Consider the following 6,718-nt stretch of genomic DNA (forward strand, 5'->3'; position numbering starts at 1 on the left):
TAACAACGTATCTTTTTGAAAATAATTCAAGTGAGGAAAGCCTAATGCACGCTAGTGAGAACATCGTAAGTAGCTACTTATGAAAGGTATAATCAGCTTGAAATGGTTATCGGCTGCAGACAAAATGAAATAGTGATGAGACGATCACAAACCTTACGGAACTGACAGAAGATGGATGGTATATTTTCCATTGGATTATTCGAGTTAGAAGACAAACCTTTATAAGCAGCCACCTATTCAGTACGCTCTAGTATGCATTCGGTTTTTCTGACTTGATTTAAAAAAATACATCCACGGGATTTTTCGCAGGACATGGCAAAGTATAGACTAGTGCTCTCAAACGGGTCGGGTTACAGGTGGGGTGGGGTCAGGTCAACTCGGGTCGGGTTGTCGGGTCGGGTCAGTCGGGTCAGCTCGGGTCGGGTCAGGCTACTCGGGTCGGGTTGTCGGGTCGGGTCAATCGGGTCGGGTTGTCGGGTCGGGTCAATCGGGTCAGCTCGGGTCGGGTTGTCGGGTCGGGTCAGTCGGATCAACTCACTTTGGTCAACTGAGTTTAGGTTGAGCTTAAACTCGGCTGGAGTCGAAAGCTGCTGTTTTTCACTAGCTGCCTAATTAAAAATAGCAATTTTCAATTGATTTTATAGAAGCCATAAATCTATTTTGAACACTTGCAGCTAGTGTTTTTATGGTATTTAATAAATGCTTATTTTTGTACTTGTGTGTACTTTAATTTGTAAATGTGGAAGATTGATTTTACCAATCGACTGTAATATTAATATCTACGCCAATATGGAGTCTGGATTTAGAACAAAACTAGAAGTTGTTTAACACGTTGCTGCCAAGGGTGAATTTTGATGTTCACCGGTAGAGTGCCAAGCGTACTTACTTACATTATTCTTGTTTTGTTCATATTTTTTAAACCTAATATTAATATTGAAACATAATCTAAGGCATGGTAGTGAATCCGCGTGCATAAAAGTTGGAGGTCCGATCGGACCTACGTGTGTATATTTTGTTTATGGGCAAGGGGATAAATTACAGTTGAACTGGTAACTCTGTTAGAAAGTTATTTGTTTATTACTACATGTGCAGAAGTGAGAAGTGTGGATATATTCATCTTGCTTTTAGTGCTAATAAGTAATATCTTTGTGCAATGAAAAACGAAGAAATATGCGCAGAACTCGATCTCATTAGTAATAGCAGTATGATCTAGACTTTTCTGAAAATTCAGCAAATGACAGGGACACTGACATCTTGTGAAAATAAATTAGAATAAATAATGAATCCATTGTTAAACTTTTTAACATGTCACTGAAAAAGCAAAACATAGGTCCGATCGGGTCTACAAAAGCAATAAATGCTTGTTACTTGGTATTTAGCGCCCCTAGCGGCGTTAATAATCAATATCAAAGACCAAAACCTACATATGTAATAAAAACACTAGAGTTCAATAACAGTAGAGACAGGATTTAACAATACAAGTACTCTAACGTCAATTCGACGAATTAGAAATTGTGGGTCCGATCGGACCTACAAGAACATTTTCTTAGATCACTCCAGTAGGTCCGATCGGACCCACATGGCAGCTAACGTGTTAAGCAAGGCTAAAAGAAAGATTGGATATGGACGACCAAGCCCAAGCAGGGCTGCGGTGGCTCAGTGGTAGAGAGATCATTTCTGGTGCATGGTGTCCATGGTTCGATCCCAGCTTGTGCTAAGTAGGCTTTGTGGTGGAGAAACGCCGTGTAGTGGGTTTTCTCGGGGTTCTGTTTCCTCCCACTTTCTTCATTCCACCATTTCATTCATTTCTCATGGTCACCGTATCCCTTAGCCTCGGTGCAAAATCGAGGGACCTTAAACGGAATATTTCATTTTATCTCACCAAGCCCAAGGACATCGATACAAGAACAAGATAAAGATTGGATATGCAAGACGAATTGCATAGTAATCTTGCTCTTGGCCTTGTTTTGGTGATCACCAAGTAGCGATGAGCATATTTTCTTGCTTTCCGTATAATATGAAAGACCATAATCAAAATCACACTTGGTCTTCATTTGTACCAATGAGGCGAGCATTCTTGGCTCTTGTATAGCATGAAAGACCACCAAAATTACGAAATGTAGGACCCAAGACTTGACTGCAAGACAAAGAATAAGACGCAGTATTGATGACCAAGACCCAGGGAGCGAATTGTTTGAATTTATTTGTTGGGCTGAAAGTAATGAAATAAAATTAGTACTTTGTAATTAAATATCATACTGTATTTTTAAATTTTAAATTACAAAATTCATATTATGTATCTTCTTACGTTTTAATTACCAAGAAAGAAAAATCAAAGTGGCATGGGTCCCGGAATCATAAGAACCTATTTTGGAATGAAAGTTGAAGACGGAAAAAATCACAGGTGTTCTCCTGTTTCCTCAACCCTTATCATTGTAGTTAAACGATTTCCTTTCGTCTCCGCCAAGAGACTCTTGCTATTGCCTTGCGAGAAGACCCCCTGCCGTCCAAGCAGGTGAGAACACTGACCTTGAATAAAAATTTCGTCACATAGAACTAAAGCAAGAAAAAAATAAACTTCTCCCACGTCGGACATTGGTATCAGTTATAAAAAGAAATAACCAAACATCAAAAGTGCCAAATATTCATTAAGATGCATATACAAATCCCCCGCTTGATCTAGCTAGTGGTTAACGTGTAAGACTTCGGGTACACGTGGTCCGGGTTTAATTCCCAATGGGAGTGCATTTTGGCGTTCACCCAGTGTCGTGACCATAGTGCTCTCAAACGGATCGGGTTGACCCGACCCGACTCGGATCGGGTCAGTTCGGGTCGGGTAGGGTCGGTTCAACTCGGGACGGGTTGTCGGGTCGGGTCAGTCGGGTCAACTCGGGTCGGGTTGGGTCAGTCGGGTCAGCTCGGGTCGGGTTGTCGGGTCAGGTCAATGAGGTCGGATCACGGTTCGGGTCAGTCGGGTCGGGTCGGGCCATCGGGTCGGGTCAGTCAATTCGGGTCACGGGTCGGGTCGGGTCGGGTCGGTCTTCAACCCGACCCGTTGAGAGCACTAGTATACACTCTGGTTTTGATTTGATTTAATTTGATTTTGAGTTTAACGTCCCGTTCAGCAGCGAGGCTATATGAGACGTAGACCTACTGATTAACGTGGAATCCGAACCACATGAGCTCTGGCTGGGAATCGAACCCGGGTCTTCCACGCCAAAGATTTGTAAGCTAACCGCTTATATCCTCTAGTTTTGTATTTTTAATATAGTTATAGTAAGAGAAAGGATACGCAAAGAAATCACACTGAGACTGATTTATTTGATACCATCTCGGTATTCACGGTAGTATCACATGACATAATCAGTAAGAACGCCAGGAACTTTTACTTAGTGGAGTGTTCAAAATATGAGAGAGTGCGCATCTAGAATAATGATATACGGTTTTACACAAACTCAAACAAAACAATATTTTACATCCAGGGGTGTGTGTAAGGAAATTTGACCGAGTGTTAGGGGTGTGCCGAATACTCCCTGGACATAATATCTATTTTTACAACAGAAATTGTAAACGTAAAAAATAAAGAAACTACTGCCGTATAAAATTCAGAAAATATTTACAATGCCCAGAAACTTAATACAAACTATTCATTTACTTGTTAGCGAGAGGTCATACCCTTCCTTGTGGAGTCCATGGATGTACCTGTATCGCAATATGTTGTTGTGTGTACTTGACAACCGAAACTAGCAAGACCATCTTAACGGTACCATAGCCACTTGGCCGGGGGCTCCGCGAACAGAATGGCATGTATTAATTACATGTATTAAGAGTAAAATTTAGTCATAGGGACCATAACACACTTGTTTGCTCTGGAGCCTAGTATGCTGTTAAAACGGAACTAGAGAGTAGAATAGACGGTATTAGCGCGGGGCCCGATTGGGAGCAATCGGCCCAATCGCCTTAAGGCCGGCCCTGACTTCAGAACATCCATACGTATGAGTTTTGAGTCAATTTACATGTTTTGCAAAAAAAAATGTTACACCTTCGGCTATATCTGACAACACTGTGAGGTTCCTGGTGTACTTCAATCGTTGCTTCCTAGTTTAATTAAAATTGATTCTCTCTAGTTAATCATAGGGTCATACGTTGCAGTAGAGCCTCATCGAACAGATAAATTAGGTCAATAACCTCAAAATTTTGGTTATTGTTTACAGTATAAGGGGATAAGCAGAACCATCCAAATTTACATGAATCGCAGAGAATGTTTATCAAATTTTGTTTTTGACAATCCCAAATTTAAGGAGTGGTCCTATGTACCCTTCCCAAAGATTAATGGACATCAACGTACCCATGTCTTGAATTCCAATCCTCATACTAATAACCAAATAAAATATAAAGGTCTTATCAAAGGGAAGGTAAAAATGTCGAATTTAAAAGGTCAATTACGTACCACATAGTACAACATATTGCCCAGGTTTATATTTTGATATATTTTACCCATACGAGGCGATAACGAGGAGATAATCAAGACCAATAGAAGGTACAGAAATGTACGTGGTGTGAAAGGAAAGTTTTAAGACAGTTGGCAACACTGCTTAAGAGAAGTAGATATAATCGCCATTTAACATCGAAACGGTGGCTTTTTGTGTCCTTGAGACATGTTGAAACATGCACCGAGATATCTTTATTGCAGAAACGTACGCAGGGGTGGGTCCTGGGGGTCCGGACCCTCCCCGAAATTTCTACTTTTGTGTAAATTTGGCCTAATTTTAGGGGCAATTTTAGGAATTTTAATATAAAATACCCTCATATTGAGTTTGGACACCTCCCGAAATAAATTTCTGCGTACGCTACTGGCAACCAGTTGAGTGCAGGCGTGTGTGTGTGTGTGTCTTGGCGGATTTTTAAGTGCGCAAAATGGATGAAAAATTGGAGCAACGCGTTTGTGTGAAATGTTTTAAAAGTGGGAAATCTGCTTCGGAGACTTACGAACTCTTAAAAACAGCTTTTGGAGACAAATGTCTGAGCTGGTCAAATATGTTTATCTGGTTTCACAGATTCAAAGATGGCCGCGAGTCAGTAGAAGGTGAACCCCGGTCTGGCCGGCCTTCAAGGTCAAAAACTAATGAAAACATTGCGAAAATTAGCGATTTAGTGCTCTCGAACCGTAGACTTACAATTAGGGAGATGGCTGAAGACCTGAATTTAGTTTCTATGCGGTTCGGTCAATTTTAACTGATGATTTGAACATGTGTCGAGTGTCCACGAAATTCATTCCAAAAGTGTTGTCACACGAGCAGAAACAACACAGACTTGAAATGTCCCAAGAACTGTTTAATCCAGCCGAAATAAACTCAGATTTCTTAAATAGGGTAATAACAGGTGATGAATCATGGGTTTTTGGGTATGACCCAGAAACAAAGGCCCAATCTTGTCAGTGGAAGAGCCCTGATTCATCAAAATCAAAGAAAGCGCAACAAAGTCGGTCGAATGTGAAGACAATGTTGGTGTTTTTTTTCGATTCTAAGGGCATCGTGCATCATGAATTTGCCCCTAGGGGCAGACAGTCAACCAGAAATACTACAAAAGTGTCCTTATCATCTGCGCGAAAATGTGCGGCAGAAAAGGCCTGCCCTATGGAAAGAAAAGAATTGAATTCTCCACCGCGACAATGCTCCAGCGCATTGTGCGTTCTCGATCCAGAAATTTTTGGCCAAATTCAGCATTCCTGTGCATCCGCAAGCCCCATATTACCCAGATTTGGATCCTGCCGACTTCTACCTCTTTTCGAAATTAAAATTGTCATTGAAAGGGAAGAGATTTGACTCAATTGAAGACATTCAAGCAAATAGGGAGAGAGTGCTTCACATCTTCACGGAAAATAATTTTCAGGAATACTTCCAGAAGTGGAAATACCGTTGGAATCGGTGTGTTCATTCAGCAGGGGACTACTTTGAAGCAGATCCATCACAATACACATATCCAATCACAATGTAAGTACTGCCATTTTTAAATTATAAGTCCAGTCTTACAACTTTCCAAACACACCGTATATTTATCCAATATCCAATCGTATATTTGGATCCTAAAGAACATTTATCTAATTCCATTTTTGACAGTTCTCAAACTTAAGGCGGTGATCCTAAGTCCTTCTCCCAAAAGCTTAAAGCGGAAGTATCAATGTATTCATGTCCAGGGCCTCTATACTCATCCATATGACCATATAACGTAATAAGTTGTCATCAAAAGAAAAAATAAGTTAATAACCGAACACGTGACCATAGTAATATTTGGCAATTATTTATCCATGAAGGGAACGAGATAGACCACTGAAATTTATAGTGGTATATATTAGGATCCTAGAGGAAGGTCCAACAATGTACCCAAGTCTTATGAATGGTAATGAGCCCCTGTATGCATTCATATGATCATATAATGTAATAACACCTCATCAAAGGAGATAAATTAGGTCAATAACCGACCACGTGACCGTACTAATATTTTACAATTTTATACTCATGAAAGGAAACGAGCTAGAGCATCCAAATTTACAGTAATATATATTAAGAGAACATTTACCTAGAGAACATTTACCAATTATTGTTTTTTTTTTATCATTCGCTTTGAGGGATGGTTCTAGATAGCCCTCGAAAATTTTAAGAGGGGTGCATCAATGTAACCATGCCTTATGAAAAAATGGACCTATATCCATATAATC

This window comes from Thermobia domestica, chromosome 3 (assembly GCF_964235325.1).
Source record: "Thermobia domestica chromosome 3, izTheDome1.hap1.1, whole genome shotgun sequence".
NCBI classification, from domain to species: domain Eukaryota; kingdom Metazoa; phylum Arthropoda; class Insecta; order Zygentoma; family Lepismatidae; genus Thermobia; species Thermobia domestica.